At 37.2% G+C, this 25634-nt stretch overlaps 1 protein-coding gene and 1 pseudogene across 42 annotated transcripts in view; one reads left to right on the top strand and one right to left on the bottom strand.

Annotated features, from left to right (window-relative positions):
• The window catches only part of SLMAP (sarcolemma associated protein), a 171629-nt gene that overhangs the window by 30799 nt on the left and 115196 nt on the right, over positions 1–25634 (top strand). The window lies entirely within an intron of this gene.
• LOC123841094 (pyruvate dehydrogenase E1 component subunit alpha, mitochondrial-like) lies at positions 15132–21492 on the bottom strand (annotated as a pseudogene).

Here is a 25634-nt window from a genome sequence, read left to right as displayed (position 1 = left end):
CAAGAGTTGAATGCTTAACCCAGGTGCCTCTGTATGTGGTTTTTAATGCATGTACTCCAGTATAGAATAAAATGCTAGCAATATTTAGCAAACATAAGTGTTTACTTGATTTTGGGGGAATTTGAGGTACATATCAATCTAAATCAAATTTACAACTCAAATATATGGTAATAAATTAGGGATTATACCAATTAAAATCATGCCATTGTTTCCTGATACCCTGAGGGAATAAGTCAATTTAGAAAATAGGATTTTCTGATAAGTTGAAAGTGTAGACCTCTTCCAACCAAATCGTTTTTGGATGGAAATTTTTCTAAAGTGATTAATCATTTCCCTGTCACCTTAAATAAGGTAAAGGACAAAAACTTTACTTAATGACCTAATTATATTTACTAATAGATTTATGCAGTTAGAGGTTGTAAATTTTTTACAACTCTGTGCTAGGTGACTTTATATTAGCATGTTTTAAAGTTACTGAATTACACATTTTTGTAATGTGTTCTTCCGGGTTGTTAATTTCAGTTTTTCTAGGTCAGCCATTACTATAAGAACTGTTTAGAAACAAAATATATGTTTTAAATATATATGTTTATATATATAAATGTATGTGTCTAAAACATATGTAAATATGGATCTGTGAGGAAACATGAATTTTGCAGTGCATGAACTTGGACATCTGCTCCGACACTTCTCTTCTTTCCTTCTGGTTATCAAGTGAATATGTTTTAAGTAAAGTGGTATTATTGGAATCTTTGATAAATATATTGCTGAAACCTTTAAGAAAAGTGTTAAGATATTTGACCTAGGATCAGGTAACAAATGGCCATGAAATCTCTTCAGCTTTTTACAATATAAGTTATTTGATCTCTTCAGCCTTTCTTTACAATACGTTATTTTTGTGTTACATGTTCAAAATTTTTGGTAACTGTGTAGCTTCATTTATTGGAAAATACATAATGGGTACCTCTATAGTTCTTTCAGCAAATGTTCATCAGTCTTCTACTATCAGGTGCTAGAGATGAAAAAACAAATGTCGGGGCGCCTGGGTGGCTCAGTTGGTTAGGCGACTGCCTCCGGCTCAGGTCGTGATCCTGGAGTCCCTGGATCAAGTCCCGCGTCGGGCTCCCTGCTCGGCGGGGAGTCTGCTTCTCCCTCTGACCCTCCCCCCTCTCATGTGCTCTCTCTCATTCTCTCTCTTTCAAATAAATAAATAAAATCTTTGAAAAAAGAAAAAACAAATGTCTGATTTCTTGAGATCATAGGTCTATTTGAATAAAACAATAAAAAACCTTTGAGTATATATAATATTTTTAAAGTGATATATGCCTGGGTGTTATTATAGAGGAGGAGCACCTAATTCAATGGACCAGTTAGTTTATGCTAGTTATACTGTGGTAAGGAACAATCCAAGACCTCAGTGATTTATTTTTTACTCATGTTACATGTTTAGGTAGATGGCAGCTCCATCCAGAGTTGTTTTCCTTTCTGGAATTCAGGCTAAAGGAGCTTCTCCTTTTTTTTTTTTTTTTTTATTTGAGACAGAGAGAACGAGAGAGAGAGCACATGAGAGGGGGGAGGGTCAGAGGCAGAAGCAGGCTCCCTGCTGAGCAGGGAGCCCGATGCGGGACTCAATCCAGGGACCCCAGGATCATGACCTGAGCCGAAGGCAGTCGCCTAACCAACTGAGCCACCCAGGCGCCCTAAAGGAGCTCCTCCTGTCTGGGCCATGTTTTAGTGGTAGAAGGGAAAGAGCTCTGCAGAGCCATGCGATTACAATTAAAGGTTCTGCTCAGAAATGGCACATGTCACTTCCATTTACATTTTATTACCCAAAGCAAGTCACATGGCCAAGTGTGACAAAATTGAACAGGAAGGTATAATTAATATTCATATAGGAAGAAGCAGTAGAATAATTGAGCACAGTCATACATTTTACTACATTCAGCTTACTTCCTGACTCAAAGTGAAAATTATATAGCTTTGGGAACTATCAAATAAGAATTTATTTTAGCAAAAATAAAGTTGTTTTCTGATCTCTTGTGAGCATTCTAATATCCATAAGGTAAATGGTTTGTATTTCTCTCAGAGATAAGAAAATTAAGACATAAATTATAATTTGAAGTAGTGTTTTTGTTGTTGTTGGGTTGTTTTTTTTTTTGGTTTTTTGGGAGAGATTGAAGACTGTATCTTTGATAATACTACTTACTTAGTATCTTTTGTGAATATTTCTGACAGCTGACATTGAATTATGGGATTTAGTCATAAGTGTTTTTTTCCAAACATCTCTTCACAGACTTGCCTATTTGCTTTATCACAGACTGAATCTACATTAATCTTATTTTTGAGTAAAATACTGAGATATGTGAGTTCATAGGTCAAATATTAGAGTAGGTAGAGAGTGACATAAATTACAAAGCATTTGCTTATTGAGCATCTCTTTATTAAGCATCTACCTATATGGCATGTTTGCAAGCTGATAGGGATATGGGGTGACAAGATGTGATCCCTGCTTTTAGTGATTCTACATAAGTGGACATGTATACCGATAATTGCAATACAGTGAAATAATTGCTAAGAGAGATACTATTCAAGTGAACTGCAGTAGAAATGGATGAGGATGGAATGACCAATTGATAAGGCAATGAAGGAGGGAACAGAATGTCACCAGAAGTGACATCTAGAACAAGTCTTAAAAGAAGAGCAAGATTTTAGCATGCAAATGAAGAAGTACATTTTAGGCAGCACCAATAAATAGCATGGCATGAGGGAGAAAAAATAGGTGGCTTGTTTGAGAAACTTTTTTTTTAAAGATTTTTTTATTTATTTGACAGAGAGATAGAGAGCACAAGTAGGCAGAGAGGCAGACAGAGGGAGAAGGAGAAGCAGGCTCCCCGCCGAGCAGGGAGCCCGACGTGGGGCTCTATCCCAGGACCCTGGGATCATGACCTGAGCCGAAGGCAGCCGTTTAACTGACTGAGCCACCCAGACGCCCCTTGAGAAACTTTTTAAAGAAAGTAATCTCTATGGGTGCCTGGGTGGCTCAGTTCGTTAAGTGACTGCCTTCGGCTCAGGTCATAATCCTGGAGTCCCTGGATCGAGTCCCGCATTGGACTCCCTGCTCGGCAGGGAGTCTGCTTCTCCCTCTGACCCACCCCCTTCTCGTGCTCTCTCTCTCTCATTTTCTGTCTCTCAAATAAATAAATAAAATCTTAAAAAAAAAAAATAAAATGTTTAAAAAAATAATCTCTATGCCTAACGTGGATCTCAAACTCACTACCCTGAGGTCAAGAGTTGTGTGCTGTACCAACTGAGCCAGCCAGGTGCCCCTTGTTTGAGAAATTCTGAGTGATTTTATGTGACATAATATGGGGAAGGGACAGATGAGGCAGAAGGGGCACCGGGGTGGCTCTGTCAATTAAGCATCTTCCTTTGGCTCAGGTCATGATCCCAGGGTCCTGGGTTCGAGCCCCATGTCGGGCTCCCTGCTCAGTGGGGAGTCTGCTTCTCCCTCTCCCTCTGCTCCTCCCCGCTCTGCTTGTACTTTTCTCTCTGCCTCTCAAATAAATAAATAAAATCTTAAAAAAAAAAAAAATGAAGCAGAAAAGGTAGTTTAGGACCAAATCATGAAGGATTTTATTTTATTTTTTTTAAAGATTTTATTTATTTATTTGAGAGAGAGAGAGAAAAAAAGCACAAGTGGGGGGAGGGGCAGAGGGCGAGGGAGAAAGAGAATCTCAAGCGGACTCTGTGCCAAGCATGGAGCCCGATGTGGGGCTCAATCCCACAACCCCGAGATCATGACCTGAGCTGAAACCAAGAGTCACACGCTTAACCGACTGAACCACCCAGGTGCCCCCAAATCATGAAGGATTTTAATGTCATACTGCTTTTTCCTTTAGAACTGGTAGTAAGGAGTTCCAAAAGATTTTCAAAGAATCACATGGTTAGAGCTTTTGTTTTTAGAGGAGCAGTCTTGGTGACAATGTGGAAGACATTGGAACTGTACCTAGAGTCAAGGAGACCTGGTAGAGTGATTTAGTAGAAAGGACAGTTAGAAACAGGCTGGAATGCAACAAAATCGTCTGCATGGAGGGAGACAGATTTGGGAGTCATCAACCAAAGTAATGAAGGCTGTAGGAAATATATTCCCAGGGAGGTTTGTACATTTCTAAAAAAGTAGAAGCTAGAGAAGAACCCTGGGGATGACAAACATTTGAACAGCTGGTAGGGAAAAAGAAAACAGAGTTGGAAGAACAGCCAGAGAAGTAGGAAGACCAGGAAAGACTGGATTTGTGAGAAACAAGGCAGGGGAGAGTTTTTGAGAAGATAATTGTTAACAGCACTCAAATGTCACTTTGTAAGGAGTGAAAGTAGTAAAAACTGGGCTATTCACCGGAGTAGTGAGTATGGAAGCTCACTAGCAGTGGGTAAAGGGCTATAAATTAGTGAGTGATATAGCTCTGAAAGTGCTTGAATAAGTGGATGCAGAGGGTAATTAAGAACATTTCCATGTAAAAGATATGTTTCTGTACACTTCTGTGGTGGTAATTTTTTTTCTCCAGTTTTAGTTGTTGCTAATTCCATGGAGCCTGTGGTGGTTGCCTACATGGGTGGGGCAGGTGATGTGGAAGAAGAAAAGCCTTAAAGATTAGGCATTCCCTATCCAGATTAATTTTTCAATAGACTTAAATGTAAGTTGAGATCTTATTGGATTAAATATAATTTGTGCAAATGGGACATGAATCACAGATGTCAAAAATGTATAGGAATGTTAAAATGTTTTAATTCCACACATTAGAAATTCAGTAGCATAGATGATATTCTCTAGTACTTTTTTGATGTTCTGAATTTTTAAAGCTAGGAATTTATCTTTCCATTTCTCTTGGTACAAAAAAAGTCTTTCTCTGCAAAGTGTGTGTGTGTGTGTGTGTGTGTGTGTGTGTGTGTGTCAGCTCTTGCTGTGTCCAAAGTATATGAATGAGAGACTCTTTGAGGACTCCTTAATCTGGGGATGATGGATAGTTATTTTATATTTGGCCAAAATGAAATTTTTAGCATAAATCCTATAATATTCAACAAAAGGGTTAAATATTTTTATATCTACCCTGATGAACACTTAACTATTAAAGAATGGTTATAGGAACTTATAAATCAAGATTTAAAAAAATGAAACACTGATGAAATTTGGATATTTTTGCAGTGAGAGATATATTTTATGAATTATCAAATTCTTTTACTTAATTTTATGTTACTTTGGTCACTTCTTTTCTTTTTTAATGAGTTATTTATTTATTTAGTTAGAGAGGCAGTGCGCACATGCAGAGAAAGGGACAGAGGGAGAGGGGGAGAATCTCAAGCAGACTCCCTGCTGAGTGTGGAGCCTGATGTGGGGCTTAATCTTACAAACCTGAGATCATGACCTGAGCCGAAACCAAGAGTTGTACACTTAACTGACTGAGCCACCCAGGTGCCCCTGGTCACTTATTTTCCATTCATATAATTTTAGAATAGTTTTTAAATTTTGCATTCTTGTTTTTGTGGTAGGTGCTGAGTATGTGACTTTTATTTTTTAGTTTTTGAGAGAGAGAGAGCATGCATGTGTGCATGCATGTGCAAGGGGAGAAGGAGGGAGAGAGAGAGAGAATCTTTTTTTTTTTTTCTTTTTTTTTTTGAGAGAAAGAGAGGGAGAGAGAGAGCAGGGAGAGCAGGGAGGGCAGGAAGGGGCAAAGGGAGAGAGAGAATCTTAAGCAGGCTCCATGCCCAGTGTGGAAATCATGACCTGAGCTGAAATCAAGAGTTGGTCACTTAACCGACTGAGCCACCCAGGCATCCCAATATATGACTTTTAAAAACATAGTTTTAACATTAAGTAAAAATGAAGATATCAAGCAATTATTAATTAAACATGTAAGACTAATAATTCCTCTGAATTTATACTATATAAAATGAGGTCCTGTATGTGGAAATGTTTTTATAAACTAGGTAGTTAGAAATTAAGTAGCTAATTTTGAATATAGGAGAAATATTTAAAATTCACTCTAAATTTAATAGAAAAACAATTAAATTACTCTGGAGCAAAGGGGTCAAATGAAATATTTCCAGTTTCAGAGACTTTTATCCATGAATGTAAAGATAATAAAGATATACTGAACTGTATTTTAAAAATACATTTTATAGGAGTTTTAGGATAGGAAAATTTATTTTGAGTGGGGAGGGTAGAAGAAGACGACTTTGGAGGAATGGCTTTTTTGTGAGTTTTGGTCCACTGTAAGTATATAGCAGCAGTCTTACTTAAAAAAAAAAAAAAGTACCATTTTATTTAGCATGTGTTGCAGTTCTAAACCTTAGTACTCTTACTTGCACAATGTTTTCTCTTGTAAAGCATGAATGTCAAAACCCAGAATCTGCACTGTCACTTCCTTGTTGTAAATCCAGCTCTGCTACTAAGATAACACTCCTGAAACTGAGTGTAAATTTCTCAGGGTCTTGAAAAAACAGTTTGAGGGTGAAATAAAAGTTCAGATATGATTAATTTCCTAAGTTATGGCTATTTAAAAGTTCATTTCAATATTTTCAAAAAACTACCAAATGAACTCCTGTATCATCATCACTCCAGAAACTGCTTAAGTCTTTTGGCATGGCATCTAAATTTACTCAGATTAAGTACTCAAAAATTGTAATTATAGTTAGTAATAGAGATATTTTATTACTTGAACCAATTTACGCTCTTTACTAAACTTTAGAGCTGAAACTCTGTAAAGACATTTCATCTCAAATTTTGCTTGATATTTTAGATTGTAAATAAAGTACTTAATTGAGATAAATCCAAAATAGTATTCACATGTGAGAAGTATAACAGGACTTTTTAGTGGATTATCTTTTTGGTCTGTTCAGAGGGAATTGTTTGAACTTAAACTACAGCTTTAATTGCACATCTATTGCCTGCAGGTATCTTTTTTAAAAGGAAAAGCGAAGTAAACTAGTGACATTTGTCATTCTAACAATGGAGTACTTTGATTTAAGAAACAAAGTTTGTCATAATTGTGTTAATTAAATATTTAAATGCAAACTTGCTAGTGATATTTTTATATAAAATACCTTTTGTGGGTATTGATTTTATTATTTATGTGACAAGCCTAGAAACTTTCTATAAAACACCAATGCTTAACAATAGGATGTGGCTTATTTTATGCTCCATGTAAACTTGTAAGTAAATTAGCTGAATTGGTCATTGTTAGAAATTGTCCTCATCTCTGTTATGACATTATCGTTGTAGTTTCTTTTTGTCTATTATCTTGAATTGAATTCCTTTAAGGTGGGGAACTTTTGTCTTACTTCCGTGCTCTATGTTCTAGGTTTAGCTAGTATAGAATAGGTTTTAATAATAGTTAGGGTTTATATTTTTTTTCTTAGATCTTGTAGATACTGATTTTGTGTATTTTATTTTATTTAAATCATATCTTTTGTCTTTAGGTTTTATTTTCTGTATCATGTGTTTCTTTTCCTTGACTATGATGAATTCTAAGTGTCTATTGTTATTTTTGTTATTTAAATAGTTAATTCTTTAGAAGTGTATGTTGCCATTTGTATTTTCCATCATACTGATGATGTAAAAAATAAAGGAAATATATGACTATGTTTAAACATTTAACAACGACAAAAAACCAAACATTTAACAACAACAAGCAAGTTATGTAGGTTCTTATCTGCCTCCAGTGTGGTATTTAAAGAGAAATTCTTTCCTTCTCTGAAACTCTAGTTTTACATCTCATATATCTCTGGCTTTTTTCATCCATTAAATTCCATTTCTAGATGTGTAGAATTCCCTAACCTAGATGTGAATTCCTAAAACATATGCATAATATTCTACAGATTTCAAAGTCCTGTTGATTCATTCAGCCATCATTATTGAGCACTTCCTATGTCCTGAGCACTATTCTAAACAAAAGTCCCTGCCTCCATGAAACTGGCATTCTAGTTGCAGATACCATCAATCATCTTTCATTATCAACTCAGCCTATTTAGGACAAATGGGAGTGCTTCTGATTTATTGACAGGGAATCCAGTTCATCTTGTCCTATAAATTTGCATACCAATTCAGTTCATCTTGTCCTATAAATTTGCTGTGTGAGAGCAATGCTATCATATGGCCCCAAAGTATTCTGGGTTAAATTTGAGTTTTGTCCTCATTTATCTGCATTTGGTGAAATCTGTACATACCTCCTTTAATTTTATAAATTTATATCATATATGTATCTTCTTGACCTCTTCTATACTACCAGGTAAACCTTACTTAAATTATTTTTGAAAGTCATCAGGGTACTGCTTAGATAAGTCATTGAATGATTTTGTTTTGGTGGTAGTTTTTTTTTGTTTGTTTTCTCTCTACTCTGAAACTCACTATTCCATCTTCTTCAATATGATTTTTTTTAAGATTTATTTATTTATTTTAGAGAGAGAGAGAGAGTAGGAGCAGGAGGGGCAGAGGGGGAGGGAGAGAGAATCTCAAGCAGACTCAGTGCTAAGTGTGGAGCCCGACTCGGGGCTCGATTTCAGGACTCTGAGATATGAGCTGAGGCAAAACTAAGAGTCAGACGCTTAACTGACTGTGCCACCCAGGTACCTCCCTCAATATAGTGTTTACTAGAACTTTTATAACTTTTGTTTGCATGACATTGTACTTTTCTAGTTCTTAATTTTTTGATAGTTTTTATATTTCTATCTTTATTTCCATTGTCTGTGGTTTCCATACGGACTTTGTCTTTATTCTTTCAATTTCACCACCAATTTTCTCAAAATTCACATATTTACAGTCTTAAATGACCACTTTTAAGAACTTTATTTCAAAATTTATTTATCATGAATTTCGTAACCATATTTTTAATTTAAATTGTTTAAAGTGTATACTCTAGTGGTCTATAGTGTACTCACAAAATTGTACAGCTGTTACCACTATTTATTTCCAGAACATTCTTTTTTTTTTTTATTCTTATGTTAATCCCCATACATTACATCATTAGTTTTAGATGAAGTTTTCCATGATTCATTGTTTGTGCACAACACCCAGTGCTCCATGCAGAATGTGCCCTCCTCAATACCCACCACCAGGCTAACCCATCCTCCCACCCCCCTCCCCTCTAGAACCCTCTGTTTTTCAGAGTCCATCGTCTCTCATGGTTCGTCTACCCCTCCGATTTCCCCCGCTTCATTCTTCCCCTCCCGCTACCTTCTTCTTCTTCTTCTTCTTTTTTTTTCTTAACATATATTGCATTATTTGTTTCAGAGCTACAGATCTGAGATTCAACAGTCTTGCACAATTCACAGCGCTTACCAGAGCACACACCCTCCCCAGTGTCCATCACCCAGTCACCCCATCCCTCCCACCCCACCCCCCACTCCAACAACACTCAGTTTGTTTCCTGCGATTAAGAATTCCTCATATCAGTGAGATCATATGATACATGTCTTTCTGTTTGACTTATTTCACTCAACATAATACCCTCCAGTTCCATCCACGTCGTTGCAAATGGCAAGATCTCATTCCTTTTGATGGCTGCATAATATTCCATTGTATATATATACCACATCTTCTTTATCCATTCATTTCCAGAACATTCTTACTGCCCTCCAAAGAAACTCTGTGCCCATTTAGCAGTCACTCTTCATTTCCTCCTCTCCCAGCCTCTGGCAGCCATTAATCTACTTTCTGCCTCTATAGATTTGTCTATCTGGGACATACTTCATGTAAATGGAATCATATAATATGTGGACTTGCGTATCTGGCTTCTTTCAGCATAGTGTTTTCAGGGTTCATCCATGTTGTAGCATGTATCTACTATACTCTATACCTTTTGTTGTCAAATAATATTCCATTGTAGGGATATACCACATTTCATTTATCACATTTACCACATACTCAGTTGATGGACATTTGGGTTGTTTCTATTTTTTGGCTACTATGAGTAATACTACTCTGAACATACATGTACAAGGTTTTGTGTGGACATATGTTTTTAGTTCTCTTGGTGATGTACCTAGGAATAGAATTGCTGGGTCATATTGTACCCATATTTAATGTTTTAAGAAACCACCAAACTGTTTTCCAAAGCAGCTGCACTGTTTTACGTTTCCACCAGCAGTGTACAAAGGTTCAGTTTCTCTACTTCTTGGTCAACGCTTTTTTTTTTAGAAGATTTTATTTATTTATTTGACAGAGAGAGAGAGCGAGAGCAGGAACACAAGCAGGGGGAGTGGGAGAGGGAGAAGCAGGCTTCCCACCGATCAGGGAGCCCGATGTGGGACTCATCCCAGGACCCTGGGATCATGACCTGAGCCGAAGGCAGACACTTAACGACTGAGCCACCCAGGCCCGGGGTCAACACTTGTTATGGTCTTTTTTACTGTAGCCATCTAGTATGAAGTGATAGCTTACTGTGATTTTGGTTTGCATTTCCCTAATAACTAGTGATGTTGTGAGCATCTTTTCATGTACTTACTGGATATTTGTTTATTGTTTTTTGAGAAATGTTCATATCCTTTTCCCACTTAAAAAATTAGGTTATCTTTTTATTGCTGAGTTATATATTCTAGATATAATTCCCTTATCAGTTGAATGATTTACAGATTTTTTTTTCATTCTATAGGTTATTTTGATGGTGCCCTTTTTTGTTATTACAGTAAAATATACATTACATAAAATTTACTATTTTTTAGCATTTTAAGTGTACATTTTCAGTGTACAATTTACAATGTTGTGCAACTATCACCTTTATTTATTTCCAGAACTTTTCCATCATCCCAGACAGAAACTCTGTACCCATTAAACAGTAACTCCCCTTCTTTTTCTTCTCCCCCAGCTCCTGATAACTGCTGTTTCTACTTTGTGGCTCTTATGAATTTGCCTATTCTAGGTGCCTCATATAAGTGGAATAATATATTTGTCCTCAAGGTGTCTTTTATAGCACAAAAGTGTTTAATTTTGATGAAGTTCAACTTACCTATTTTTTATATTTGAAGTAATTTTTAATGATCTTAAAATTCTTTATTTATATTGTCATTTGTGCTTTTGATGTCATATCTAAGATGCTATTGCCTAATCCAAGGTCATGAAGATTTATTTTAATCATTTTTGAGTACTTGCTTATTTGGCTTTTTCATCCATATTCAAAACATCAGTATAACTATCAAAGGTTTTATGAGAATGGTTTATTAAATAGTCTTTTAAAAAATTTTTAGATTGGGGCGCCTGGGTGGCTCAGTTGGTTAAGTGTCCAACTCTTGATCTCAGCTCAGGTCTTAATCTCAGGGTCATGAATTCAAGCCCCACGTTGGGCTCCATACTGGGCATGGAGCCTACTTTAGAATAGAATAGAATAGAATAGAATAGAATAGAATAGAATAGAATAGAATAGAATAGAATATCTAGATATTCTTACCTAAACTACAGGTTCCTGAGAGGATTTGTACAAAACATTTGTACAAAATCCAATTTTGTACATCTGTAGTAAACTTGTAGGAGACTTCATTATGTTGAAAAAGTGTAGAAGTAAAATAGGCCAGCATAGTGATTAAGAGCTGGAACCTGACTACCTGGGTGTGGATCCTGGCTGTCATTTTCTAGCTGCATGATCTTGGGCAAGTCGCTCGTTCTCTCTGGACATTCATTCCCTCTCTTATTGGGTCCCTTGCTCTCTCTGTTGCAAGGATTAAACAAGCAAATATCTGCAAAGGGCTTAGTCAATTTGGTAATAGTGTTAACTACATACATGTTAGATACTGTCATACCCTTTAACTTTAGTAATGTCATTTCTAGGGACTTAATCTAAGACCATTATAAGAGAATGTTGCATAAAGATGTAGGTATAACAGTTTCATCACAGAAATTAATTGCAAGAATTTACCATATGTACTCTGAATTTATGAAATTTATGAAATTTATGAAATATCATTTGCTCTTTAGTCATATTTTCAAAAAATATTTAATGCCATGAAAAATAATGATGTAAGCGAAAAAGGCAATTACATCTACAATGGTATATAAAGTATGTCTCTAAACTTCTTTGAAAATATGGGGCAGGGAAGCAGAGTGTTGGTGTTACAATACATATAAAGAAGTATGTTAAACTGTTGATAATGGTTATACTTGGAAGCTTAGGAGGAGTGAATTTAATTTTCTTCTGAACTTTATTGCAGTCTCCTGCCTTCAACAATAAGTACTTTATATTCAGAAAAACAATTATTTTTTTAAAAAGACCAAATATGGGGGAAAGCCCATTGTAAAATGGGAAAAATGACAGGAAAATAGGAAAAGCCCAGTGTAAAATAGGAAAGCATAATGTAAATAGGAAACCTGAGTCCTCCTACTAGTATTGCTATTAAATAGTTTCAGGCCTTGGGGCGCCTGGCTGGCTCAGTTGGTAGAGCATGTGACTCTTGATCTTGAGGTTGTGAGTTTGAGCCACACTTTGGGTAGGCAGATTACTTTAAAAAAAAAAAAGTTTTGAGCCTTGAATGAATTTTCTTTCTTCCTTGGGGGACACAGTTTCCTCATCTGCAAAATGAGGAGTTGGGATAAAATTAAAAAGACAGTGTGCAGAGTGGTTAAGAGCTGGGAGGTGAGAGAGGAGAGTTAGGGACTATAGTTGAAGAGAGATCACTGTGGGTTCATGTCCTGCTTCTTCTTCCTGTTCACTTGGTGACTTCTGGCAAGTAATTTAACCTCTCTGTGCCTCAGGTTTCTTGTTTATAAAGTGGGGATGATGATGATTATTATTATAATACCTCATGGGGGATTGTGAGAATTAAATGAGTTAATAATACATGTAAAGGACTTAATAATATAGAGTCTGACACACAATAAGGACTCAATAAATGTTAACTGTTTTTACTGGTATATAAGATTCTTTCTAATGGAGTCATTTATTTCCAATAATATTGTTAGTCGAGTGAGTGATTCTTAAATCTGTCTATCATTTGGAAATTTAGCTAATTTTTTATTTAGATATTTTCAAGATGGTGGAGACTATTGATTTGTGAAATTGAATATTTTGAAGTCCCTGTTCCTCTCCCCCAGCTTTACTTGTCTTGTGTCTTATTACAGGCAACTTCTTTGGGGCCCTAAGATATTTCATCGTTGAGATTTTGTAGACCTTTTCAGCAGTAAAAATCTCATTTGATTTTATAGAGTTTTTTTCTAACTCTTTTTGTTCTGAAGCTAATGTATGTGGCTTAATATATTTGTAATTAAGTTGTATAGGCTGTTAGGTTGTACCTATATTTCTTCAACTGGTGTTTCAATTTTAAACTTAGGAAATGGCATAAAGCCCAATGGGATGTTATAGACTAGTCCATTCTAGGAAAAGCTAATGTTATAAAGTCAACTGGAAGTTGTTAGAGCATGACCTATAGTGTGACTGGATTGATGCATGGATGTTACTTAATTTAATCCCAGAAAAAGAATGTATCCAAATGCTTTAAGAGACAAATCCAAGTATGTGAAAATCACTTTCAGAGTCAGCAACCATGTTAATTCATTTTGGAACTCTGAACACAGACTACAGAAATAGATGACTTTCATAATATATCATTTTCTTTCACTGACTGAGATACTTAATTAAGTCTTCGTTGAATAGTGACTCAGCTAGTCTATTGCTTTGGAAATTTTTGTGAGCAAGTCACTGTATGGTACCTCAGTTTATAATGGCAGTCATAATGAAGATGATTACATTTTTTCCATACTGGGGATAAGAATGAAAGTTGTATTTTAATACATTTATTCTTAGATCTTTAGAAGCTCTCCCCTTCTCTGCAGGGTTGTAGCTGTAGTAGGCAGCCCTACTACAGAGGTCATTATTTCTGTGTTAGAGAACAAATTAGTGAGTAACATTGCCAGGAAACAAAAGGCAAGAGTTTGACTTCCACATTTGAGGGATACAGTTTGTTACTTAAAACAGATTAATTATGATAACTTTTGTTTATAAAACATACCTAGCTAATTCCCATAGCAGGAGAATTCCCATGCTGTGTCTAGATAGACAAAATCGGTTCAAGACAGCTTTGTGACTCACTGACGGAAGAGGGGAGAGTTCTTTTTGCCTTAGGGATTGGATTTTAGTTTAGGATGAATTCTTTGTCTAAGTACAGATATGAGAGAATTCCCATCCTACATGTCGAGTATCTTATTCTGTCTTCCTGAGATTTAACTCAATGCCTCCAAGTTCCCCAAGTGTATACTTTTGTAACTTCTGCTACTTGGTTCATGTTAATTACATAGTTTTTATATTTCTCCCTCCATATTTCTCTTCCTGAATGTAAGAATTTGTGAACTTTTCCTTTAAACATTTTGAACTGTGTTTTTGTGTTTGTTGGTTTGTTTCAGTTAAAAAATCCATTTTTTCATATAGAAGAGACTGGTAACCTGTTTTCTTCTGTGGAGGGGAATTAGGAAAACTGTGGGACATAGGAAAGAAGTTGTACTTTTCACTGCACCACTGGACCTTTGGAACCCATTACATTTTTCCCCAAAAATTTTAAACTTAATTTTATAGCATGGCATAAACATTCATAAAATTTTTGTTTGTTTTATGGGTTTTATTTCTTTTAAAGTTGAGACCACAAAATTTCTTAAAGTTGATCATGAATGTTCCATTGAAGGCATAATGATAAATTTACAGTCTTCCTTTAAATGATCCCCTTAAACTTGATTCACTGATTTGTACCATAATCTTTATTTTTTTTTAAAGATTTTTATTTATTTATCTGAGAGAGAGAGAGAGAGCATGAGCAGTGGGAGAAGCAGATGGAGAGGGAGAGGCAGACTCCCTGCTGAGCAGGGAGCCTGATGTGGAACTCAGTCCCAGGACCCTGGGATCATGACCGAGCTGAAGGCAGATGCTTAACTGACTGAGCCACCCAGGCGCCCCTGCACCATAAACTTTGACAGGTGGATTGTTGGGGTGCCTGGGTGGCTCAGTCAGTTAAGTGTCAGACTCTTGGGTTTTGGCTCAGGTCATAATCTCAGGGTTGTGGGATTGAGCCCGAGTCGGGCTCCACACTCAGTGTGGAGTTTGCTTGAGAGTCTCTCTCGCTCTCTCTCTCCCCCTCTCTGTTTGCCCCTCCCCCCGCTTATGTGCTCACACCGTGCTCTCTCTCGCGCTCAAATAAAAATAAATAAATAAATATTTAAAAGGTGGATTGTTGCTGTAGATAGATGTCTTAATTCTTCTAAAATTGGTTCATAATCCACTGCTGCAAACTGAACTGTATTTTCAGTTTCTTTACCCACCTCAGCATCAGTTTCCTTTAATTCTTCAACACTGACAGTATTGCTGTCTACTATTCTATCTTTGAGAAGCATAATGAGGTCACTCTTGAATTTCTTCTTGGGTATGGTAACTGACTCCAGGATCACTCATACTGTGTCCTTGATAGTGGTGAGTCTGCAGCTCCATCAGCATGGCCCCCTTTACAGATCTGTAATAGGCAGCTGCAATCTTTGTTGCTTCCTGGACACATAGAACATACATTCCATCTGCTCTTACCCCAGGAATAAAATTGTCTCTCTTGTAGTAATCAGTGCTGGCTGCTGCTCTCTCAGCAGATGCTCCCATTCCATAGCGGTTATTCTTACAGATGAAAATAAATGGTGATTTCCACAAAACTGCCATATCGTAATTTTCAGATATAAAGTCAAGCAGAACTCCTCTTTTCCATTGTGATTATAGGCCAGACCAATACCAGCAACCAGGGGGACCAGATCTCTGACGATGCCATTGCCCCAGTAGCAGTTCTTGGTGTACGTGTGCCTTGATTCTTCCTTTTCTTTAGTACAACCTTCTCTTTGTCCTATAAACTCTATAGATTTCTGGGACAGAAGGTCCACAAGTAAAGTTAAAGCAGTGAGCCCAGTAAGGCTGAGATGAGATGGTCCGTGATATTTATCCAATCTCAAGTTCCCCACAACCTTCCTGACATTTTACAAGTGACAAAAACCAGGAATAATGTTCTGTTAATGCTCTTGGCAGACAGTCCGTATCATTCTGTACTATTTGACTCCCTTTTCCCTGCCGAGCACTGTTGTGATAGGAGGGCCCTCTTTTAACCCATGAAGGTCACATTTCTTGATTTCAAATGTAGCATCATTTGCAAAGTTATAGGATATGCCACTAGCAAGCACTCTGCTAGCCGTGCCAGGCAGGAAATAGTGAGTATCTTCCTCTTAGAGCATCTTCCTCTTGAGTGCAGGCTGTGGTGGTAGCTGCAGTGGTGGTGATGATGTGCTTCTCTACACTGGGCCATAGGACCACAAATATTTTTTTAAGGGTGTACAATATTCATGAATGGGCTGTAATTTTCTTAACCATTCTTCCTCTGGTGAATAACTGTGTAACTACATAGTTTCAAGTTTTTGAAACTATTATAAATTTTGCTTTGCTGAATATCTTTATACTTAGATCTTTATTCATATTTTTTCTTTAGACTGAATTTTTAGAAGTAAATCAAAAGGCACATTTTAAGGGGTGCCTGGGTGGCTCAGTTGGTTAAGCATCTGCCTTCAGCTTGGGTCATGATCCTGGGGCCCGGGGATTGAGCCCCGCATCGCTTCTCCCTCTCCCCCTGCCCCTACCCCCTTCTCATGTGCTTGCTCTCTCTCTCTTTCTTTCAAATAAATAAATAAAATCTTAAAAAAAAGAAGAAAGGCACATATTAAGAGCTTCCTTGTATATTTTGCCAAACTGCTTTCCAGACAGGTTGTGCCAGTTTATACTCCCATGATCAGCTTGTGAAAATGTTTCTCTTATGTCACTCTTGGAAACACTGAATATTTATTATTTAAGATACTTACTGCTACTTTTATCAGTAACAAATTGAATCCCTTAAATTTTTATATTTCAAGGTTATTTAATATGTGTGTGTATATATTTATTCTTCTTATCCTTCCTTTGTTCATTGGCTTTTCAAAAACAGCCTTATTAAAGTATGATTTACACTCCATAAAATTCTGCCATTGTAAATGTAAGTTGAGTCTACCTGAAGTTAAAGATTTTTAGTAGATCTATAGTTTTGCAACCATCACCATAATCCATCTGTAAAACATTTTCATCACCCAAAAATTTCCCTTTGGCCCATTTGCATTCAGTCCTTGATCCCACACCCAGCTTTAGGCAACCACTGATATGCTTTCTATCTCTGTAAACAATTTGCATACTCTAGAAATATCAGATAAACGCAGTCATATGCAATCCTTTGTGAATGTCTTCTTTCACTTAGCATTATGTTTTTGAGGTTCATCTATGTTGTAGAATATATCAATAGTTCATTTTTGTATTATGTTAATTTTTTAAAATTTTACTATGTTAGTCACCATACAGTACATCATTAGTTTTTGATATATCTTATTTATTCAGTAGTTGATAGGTATTTGGTTTGTTTCCAACTTTTGATTATTATAAACAATGCTACTAGGAACATTTGTATACATTTCTCTGTGTCTTTCATTTCTCTTGGGTAGATACCTAGGAACCCTTTAAATTTCACATCATTACTCAGCCACAAAAATGTTTTTTCAAAAGGATAGTAGCACTAGATTTGAGAAGAAACACAGTTATATAAAAGAATTAAAGTGGAATGATTGGCATGGGCAAGTGAAAAGTTCAAGACATATAGTATGACTGTGTAATAATGGAAACCACTTCAGGATTTTTTGGTAGATGAGCAACTATCAGAACCTAAAGCCAAGTGAAGGCAAATAAAATCAGTGGGCGTCAAAATAAACATTGAAAACTTTGGCTCCATGAAAAATGAGAAAAATGGAAATGGGACATTATTTGCATTCATTATGAGAGAAAATATGTAACACATAAAATACTCTTTAACGTAAAAGGAGGCCATTAAGTAAGACTATTGTAGATAAACAGGCCAATGAAACAAGCAGTACATTCATTCAAGATAAATATATGTAGCAAATAAACATTCATTCTTGCTGGTGATCACAGAAATAAGTATTGTACAAATAGATTATATTAAGTTAGCAAAATTGATAGTGCTAGAAAGATTATGGTAGTGATGTTGCTTCGTACGTTGATCTAGTTCATGTGCAAAGCAACATGGAAAGCCTGTCCAGATCTTTGGAATCGTAAGATTTTGAGTTAACTTTCATTTTAGCTTCCTTGAATGTAATTAAAAGTTTTTAATAGTAAATTACTAAGGGAGGGAATAAATCAAAAGATAAGAAAACAGCCGCAGATTTTCCCCATGTGCTGAAGTTGAGTCCGGTTGTGCTTTCCTCTCCACTCTGTGTCTGGGACTCATTCCAACTCTGGAGGCACTAACCCAACTCAGCTTTTTGTCTTTCTGGCCCAGAGAGCGCATGTTTGCTCTGCTGTAGTCTGAATCCTGCTTTTACAGCTTTGGCTAAATCCTGGATCCAGTTGTTCTTTAATCCAATGACTCACGCCTTGGGAGTTCCCCACCCCACTGCAAGAGAAAATGCTATAAACTTTCCCATTTGGAGTAAATTTATCACGTTCTTTCTTAATTTTACTGATTTTGCTTTAGGCTCTCATATGAAAATATGCTTCCTGTTGATTTTTTTTTTAAGTTCCTTGTGGAGTTCTTCTGTATGGGTGGGACCAAACACTTGTCTCACTCCCAGTTAGTACACTATAGTACAGTTATCCAACAATATGTGATTTTTTAGTTTGACAAATTATCTACCTAAAAGTGATAAAATCAAGAAATGGAAATTGACCCTTGCTCTATTTATTTTCCCCCTGCATCTTTCAAGTTACCTTTTTTCTTCCAACATCAAAAATTCTTTCCATTTGTGGTAAGTTTATTTATTGCATTGATAATATTTTTCCCTAATTACTAACATTATAGGTTTCTATGTCATCTATGCTTATAAATACTTTTCCTTGTTATATAAGGCTGTAAGATTTTTACATTGTTGGTTGAGCTTATGTGAAGTCATAGGTAATGTGTAACAATCAAGAAGTTAGGAATGATAAAAAGCAAAAAAAAATCTTAATCATTTTATTAATGCTTGACAGTGATTTTGGTTTATTAAGAAATATATTACCGGGGCGCCTGGGTGGCTCAGTCAGTTAAGCGGCTGCCTTCGGCTCAGGTCATGATCCCAGGGTCCTGGGATCGAGCCCCACATCAGGCTCCCTGCTCCGCGGGAAGCCTGCTTCTCCCTCTGCCACTCCCCCTGCTTGTGTTCCCTCTCTCGCTGTGTCTCTCTCTGTCAAATAAATAAAATCTTTAAAAAAAAAAAGAAATATATTACCGATTTTCTGTATATAGAGCAACCATAAATACTCTTCTACTACAACTGGAATAGTCTCTTCCTGTAGGTAGTGGTGTAGCTGTGTTTAGTCTCTTTAGGCATTTCCACTCAAATTGGCTTGGCTACTTAAGGATATCAGGAAGAGAAGGCCCTGTAGGTTCTATTAATTTTTGAAAAATTAATGCAACAGAATCAAAAAGTTCAGACTGTTATGTGATGTGACTTCTTGATCTCTGGTTTCTGCCAGCTTATTTAGGTCACTTATAGCGTCTCTTGTTACATTGGGAGAGGTATATTTCCCTAGCCTCTTGGATGTTTCTTTCCCTGATTTTTCTTATATCTTTCTGACTGTCCTATTTGATATTCCTTCAAGCATTTTCTTCATTAATTTCTCCTTAAATGCTTGTGTTCCTAAAAGTTCAGTCATTGTTTTCCCTGTAATTGTTACTTTTGGATCATCTCATACATCACAATAATTTTAATAACCACTCAAATGCTGATGCCTTTCAGATATCTTGAGCCAGAAGGTCCAAGTTTTCTATCTTCTGCCTGCTTACGTTTACTCACTTGGATATCCTATGGAGACTCCAAAAACAATAGACCCTAAACTGAAATGAATCATTCACTCACCCCCCCCCACGTATTTCCAAATATAGATAATGGCATTATCATCTGCCCAGTAACCCACACTAGGCACTGCTGCCTTCAACACTGAGCCCATAGGTTCTGTCACTAAACCCCTTTTACTACTAATGCTGCCCTAGTTTAGAACATTATTATTTCTTTATTTTAGTAGCCTCATAACTGGCCTCCCTGCCTTCAGTCTAGTACCCCTCAAGCCATCCCCTCCCCGTGTGCAATGTCAGTTTGATCCCAGTACTTTCCTTCCTAATCCCTATAGTGGCAAGTCCCTTATACAATAAAAGTTGGTCTGCTATATATGTCTTAAAAGGCTTGGTGACTGTTTACCTCTCCAGCCTCAGTCCTGTATTTCACATGCCAGGCCCCCTCCTCAGACTCCCCCCACCCCGTGTTGTTTCTTACCTCTCTCTGCTCACTGTGTTTCAGTCCCTTCTCTACTCATCTTGACTCACTCTTACTCCGCCTTCATGACTCAGGATGGACAGCTCCTTTAGGAAGTCACTTCTGAATCTTCAGGGTGCCCTTCCAAGTGTCCTTCCTCTCTACTGGATTATTATTTGTTAGTATATGAAACTGTGATTTTTCTCTTATTTAAAGAAAAAATTATCTTGACTTCACTTTCCCTTCTAGCTATTGCTCATTTTTTTTATAAAAATTTTTTTTTTATTGAGGTATAGTTGATACACAATGTTATATTAGTTTCAGGTATGCAACATGATGAGTCAGTGTTTGTATATATTGGGAAGTAATCACCACAGTAAGTCTAGTTAACATCGATCATCATACATAGTTAGAGAATTTTTTTCTTGTGATAAGAACTCTTAAGATCTCTTGTAGCAACATTCACATATACAATAGTCACTATGCTGTACATTACATCCCTGTGACATATTTATTTTATAACGAGAATTTTGTATGTTTTGACACCCTTCATCCATTTCTCCTGACCCCCAACCCCTGCCTCTAGCAACCACCCGTCTGTTCTCTCTATGAGCTTGGTTTTTTTTGTTTTGTTTTTAGATCCCACATGTAAGTGAGATCGTATAGTATCTGTCTTTCTCTGATTTATTTCACTTAGCATAAGTGAAATAAGGTCAGTTTACGTTATCACCAATGGCAAGATTTCATTCTTTTAATGGCTGAATAATATTCCATGGTGTGTGTGTGTGTGTGTATCACATTTTCTTATCTATTCATCCATCAGTGGACACTTAGGTTGTCTCCATATCTTGGCTATTGTAAATAATGCTGCAGTGAACATGGGGGCACATGTATCTTTTTGAGTTAGTGTTTTCGTTTTCCTCAGGTAAATACCCAGAAGTGGAATTCCTGGATCATATGGTAGTTATATTTTAAGTTTTTTTGAGGAACCTCCATACCATTTTCCATAGTGGCTGCACCAATTCACATTCCCACCAGTAGTGCACAGGGATCTGTTGTCTCTGCATCCTTGCCAACACTTTATTTCTTGTCTTTTTGATAACAGCCATTCCAACGGTATGAAGTGATACCTCATTGTGGTTTTGATTTATATTTCCCTGATGATTGGTGATGTTGAGCATCTTGTCATGTACCTGTTAGACATCTATATGTCTTCTTTGGAAAAATGTCTGTTGAGATCCTCTGTCCATTTTTTAATCAGATTGTTTCTTTTTTTTTTTGTCTTGTGTTGGATGAGTTCTTTATATATTTTGGATATTTATTCCTTATTAGATAAATGATTTGCAAATATTTTCTCTTATTCAATAGGTTGCCTTTTTTGTTGATGGTTTTCTTGGCTGTGTATGCTCATTTCTTTGCTTCCCTTTAGAGCAAAACTTCTTTTTTTTTTTTTTTTTTAGAGTTTATTTATTCATTTGAGAAAGAGAGAGAGCACGAGCAGAGGGGAGGGCAGGGGAAGAGGGAGAAGCAGACTCCCCACCGAGGAGGGAGTCTGACGTGGAGCTCCATCCCAGGACCCAGAGATCATGACCTGAGCCAAAGTCAGATACTTAACCATCTGAGCTAGCTAGGCATCCCTAGAGCAAAACTTTTTAAAGGATTTGTCTATATGTGTGGTTTCTCATTCCTCTCATTTATTTTCTCTTGAATCATCCTGGTCTGGCTTTCTTTCCTTTTTTTTTAAGAGACGGAAAGAGAGACAGAGAGAGGTGGGGGAGGGGCAGAGGGAGAAAGAGAGAATCTTAAGCAGGCTCCACGCCCAGCATGGAGCCCAGTATGGGACTCCATCTCACAACCCTGAGATCATGACCTGAGCTGAACTCAAGAGTCAGACATTTAACCTACTGAGCCACCCAGGTGCCTCTTTCCGGTCAAGCTTTCATTCACTGCTACTTCCATATAGTTCTTGTCAAGGTCATTAGTGGCTTCCAGGTTGCTTTTCCAGAGGTCAGTTTTTGTGTTTTTTTATCTTACTTGATTTTCCAGTATTATTTGACATAGTTGATTTCTCCCATATTCTTGGAAAACAATATTCACATAGTTTTGGGGACATACCACTTTCCCTTGGTTCTTCTCATGTTTCACTGGCCAACTTTTTATTATGTTAATCACCATACATTACATCATTAGTTTTTGATGTAGTATTCCATGATTCATTGTTTGTGCATAACACCCAGTGCTCCATGCAGAACGTGCCCTCTTTAATACCATCACCGGACTAACCCATCCTCCCACACCCCTCCCCTCTAGAACCCTCAGTTTGTTTTTCAGAGTCCATCGTCTCTCATGGTTCGTTTCCCCCTCCGATTTCCCCCCCTTCATTCTTCCCCTCCTGCTATCTTCTTCTTTTTTTTTTCCTTAACATATATTACATTATTTGTTTCAGAGGTATAGATCTGTGATTCAACAGTCTTGCACAATTCACAGCACTCACCATAGCACATACCCTCCCCAGTGTCTATTACCCAGCCACCCCATCCCTCCCACCCCACCCCCTACTCCAGCAACCCTCAGTTTGTTTCCTGAAATTAATAATTCCTTATATCAGTGAGGTCATATGATACATGTCTTTCTCTGATTGACTTATTTCGCTCAGCATAACACCCTCCAGTTCCATCCACGTCGTTGCAAATGGCAAGATCTCATTCCTTTTGATGGCTGCATAATATTCCATTGTATATATATACCACATCTTCTTTATCGATTCATCTGTCGATGGACATCTTGGCTCTTTCCACAGTTTGGCTATTGTGGACATTGCTGCTATAAACATCGGGGTGCACGTACCCTTTCGGATCCCTACTTTTGTATCTTTGGGGTAAATACCCAGTAGTGCAATTGCTGGATCGTATGGTAGCTCTATTTTCAACTTTTTGAGGAACCTCCATACTGTTTTCCAGAGTGGCTGCACCAGCTTGCATTCCCACCAGCAGTGTAGGAGGGTTCCCCTTTCTCCGCATCCCCGCCAACATCTGTCGTTTCCTGACTTAATTTTAGCCATTCTGACTGGTGTGAGGTGGTATCTCATTGAGGTTTCAATTTGTATTTCCCTGATGCCAAGCGATGTTGAGCACCTTTTCATGTGTCTGTTGGCCATTTGGATGTCTTCTTTGGAAAAATGTCTGTTCATGTCTTCTGCCCATTTCTTGATTGGATTCTTTGTTCTTTGGGTGTTGAGTTTGATAAGTTCTTTATAGATTTTGGGTACTAGCCCTTTATCTGATATGTCATTTGCAAATATCTTCTCCCATTCTGTCTGTTGTCTTTTGGTTTTGTTGACTGTTTCCTTTGCTGGTGCAAAGCTTTTTATCTTGATGAAGTCCCAATAGTTCATTTTTGCCCTTGCTTTCCTTGCCTTTGGCGATGTTTCTAGGAAGAAGTTGCTGTGGCTAAGGTTGAAGAGGTTGCTGCCTGTGTTTTCCTTTAGGATTTTGATGGACTCCTGTCTCACATTTAGGTCTTTCAACCATTTGGAGTCTGTTTTTGTGTGTGGTGTAAGGAAATGGTCCAGTTTCATTCTTCTGCATGTGGCTATCCAATTTTCCCAACACCATTTGTTGAAGAGACTGTCTTTTTTTCATTGGACATTCTTTCCTGCTTTGTCGAAGATTAGTTGACCATAGAGTTGAGGGTCCATTTCTGGGCTCTCTATTCTGTTCCATTGATCTATGTGTCTGTTTTTGTGCCAGTACCATGCTGTCTTGATGATGACAGCTTTGTAATAGAGCTGGAAGTCCGGAATCGTGATTCTGCCAGCTTTGCTTTTCTTTTTCAACATTCCTCTGGCTATGCGGGGTCTTTTCTGGTTCCATACAAATTTTAGGATTATTTGTTCCATTTCTTTGAAAAAAGTGGATGGTATTTTGATGGGGATTGCATTGAATGTGTAGATTGCTCTAGGTAGCATTGACATCTTCACAATATTTGTTCTTCCAGTCCTTGAGCATGGAATGTTTTTCCATTTCTTTGTGTCTTCCTCAATTTCTTTCATGAGTATTTTATAGTTTTCTGAGTACAGATCCTTTGCCTCTTTGGTTAGATTTATTCCTAGGTATCTTATGTTTTGGGTGCAATTGTAAATGGGATTGATTCCTTAATTTCTCTTTCTTCTGTCTTGTTGTTGGTGTATAGGAATGCCACTGATTTCTGTGCATTGATTTTATATCCTGCCACTTTACTGAATTCCTGTATGAGTTCTAGCAGTTTTGGGGTGGAGTCTTTTGGGTTTTCCACATAAAATATCATATCATCTGCAAAGAATGAGAATTTGACTTCTTCTTTGCCGATTTGGGTGCCTTTGATTTCTTTTTGTTGTCTGATTGCTGTGGCTAGGTCTTCTAATACTATGTTGAATAGCAGTGGTGATAGTGGACATCCCTGCCACATTCCTGACCTTAGGGGGAAAGCTCTCAGTTTTTCCCCATTGAGAATGATATTTGCTGTAGGTTTTTCATAGATGGCTTTTATGATATTGAGGTATGTACCCTCTGTGCCTATACTCTGAAGAGTTTTGATCAAGAAAGGATGCTGTACTTTGTCAAATGCTTTTTCTGCATCTATTGAGAGGATCATATGATTCTTGTTTTTTCTTTTGTTAATGTATCACGTTGATTGATTTGCGGATGTTGAACCAACCTTGCAGCCCAGGGATAAATCCCACTTGGTCGTGGTGAATAATCCTTTTATTTTTTTATTATTTATTTATTTTTTTTTAAGATTTTATTTATTTGATAGAGAGAGACACAGTGAGAGAGGGAACACAAGCAGGGGGAGTGAGAGAGGGTGAAGCAGGCTTCCTTCCGAGCAGGGAGCCTGATGCGGGGCTCGAGCCCAGGACTCCGGGATCATGACCTGAGCCGAAGGCAGACGCTTAACAACTGAGCCACCCAGGCGCCCTGTGAATAATCCTTTTAATGTACTGTTGGATCCTATTAGCTAGTATTTTGGTGAGAATTTTTGCATCCATGTTCATCAAGGATATTGGTCTGTAATTCTCCTTTTTGATGGGGTCTTTGTCTGGTTGGGGGATAAGATAATGGTGGCCTCATAAAATGAGTTTGGAAGTTTTCCTTCCATTTCTGGAACTTCCATTTTTGGAACAGTTTCAGAAGAATAGGTATTAATTCTTCTTGAAATGTTTGGTAGAATTCCCCTAGGAAGCCATCTGGCCCTGGGCTTTTGTTTTTTGGGAGATTTTTGATGACGGCTTCAATTTCCTTAGTGGTTATAGGTCTCTGGCCAACTTTTAAATTTATTTTGCTTG

The sequence above is a fragment of the Mirounga angustirostris genome, unplaced genomic scaffold (assembly GCF_029215605.1).
Source record: "Mirounga angustirostris isolate CCGP_5_RB_7025 unplaced genomic scaffold, mMirAng1.0.hap1 SCAF_1, whole genome shotgun sequence".
Classification (NCBI taxonomy): Eukaryota; Metazoa; Chordata; class Mammalia; order Carnivora; family Phocidae; genus Mirounga; species Mirounga angustirostris.
Note: the sequence above shows the minus strand (reverse complement) of the source record. Positions and strands in the feature narration are given on the sequence as shown.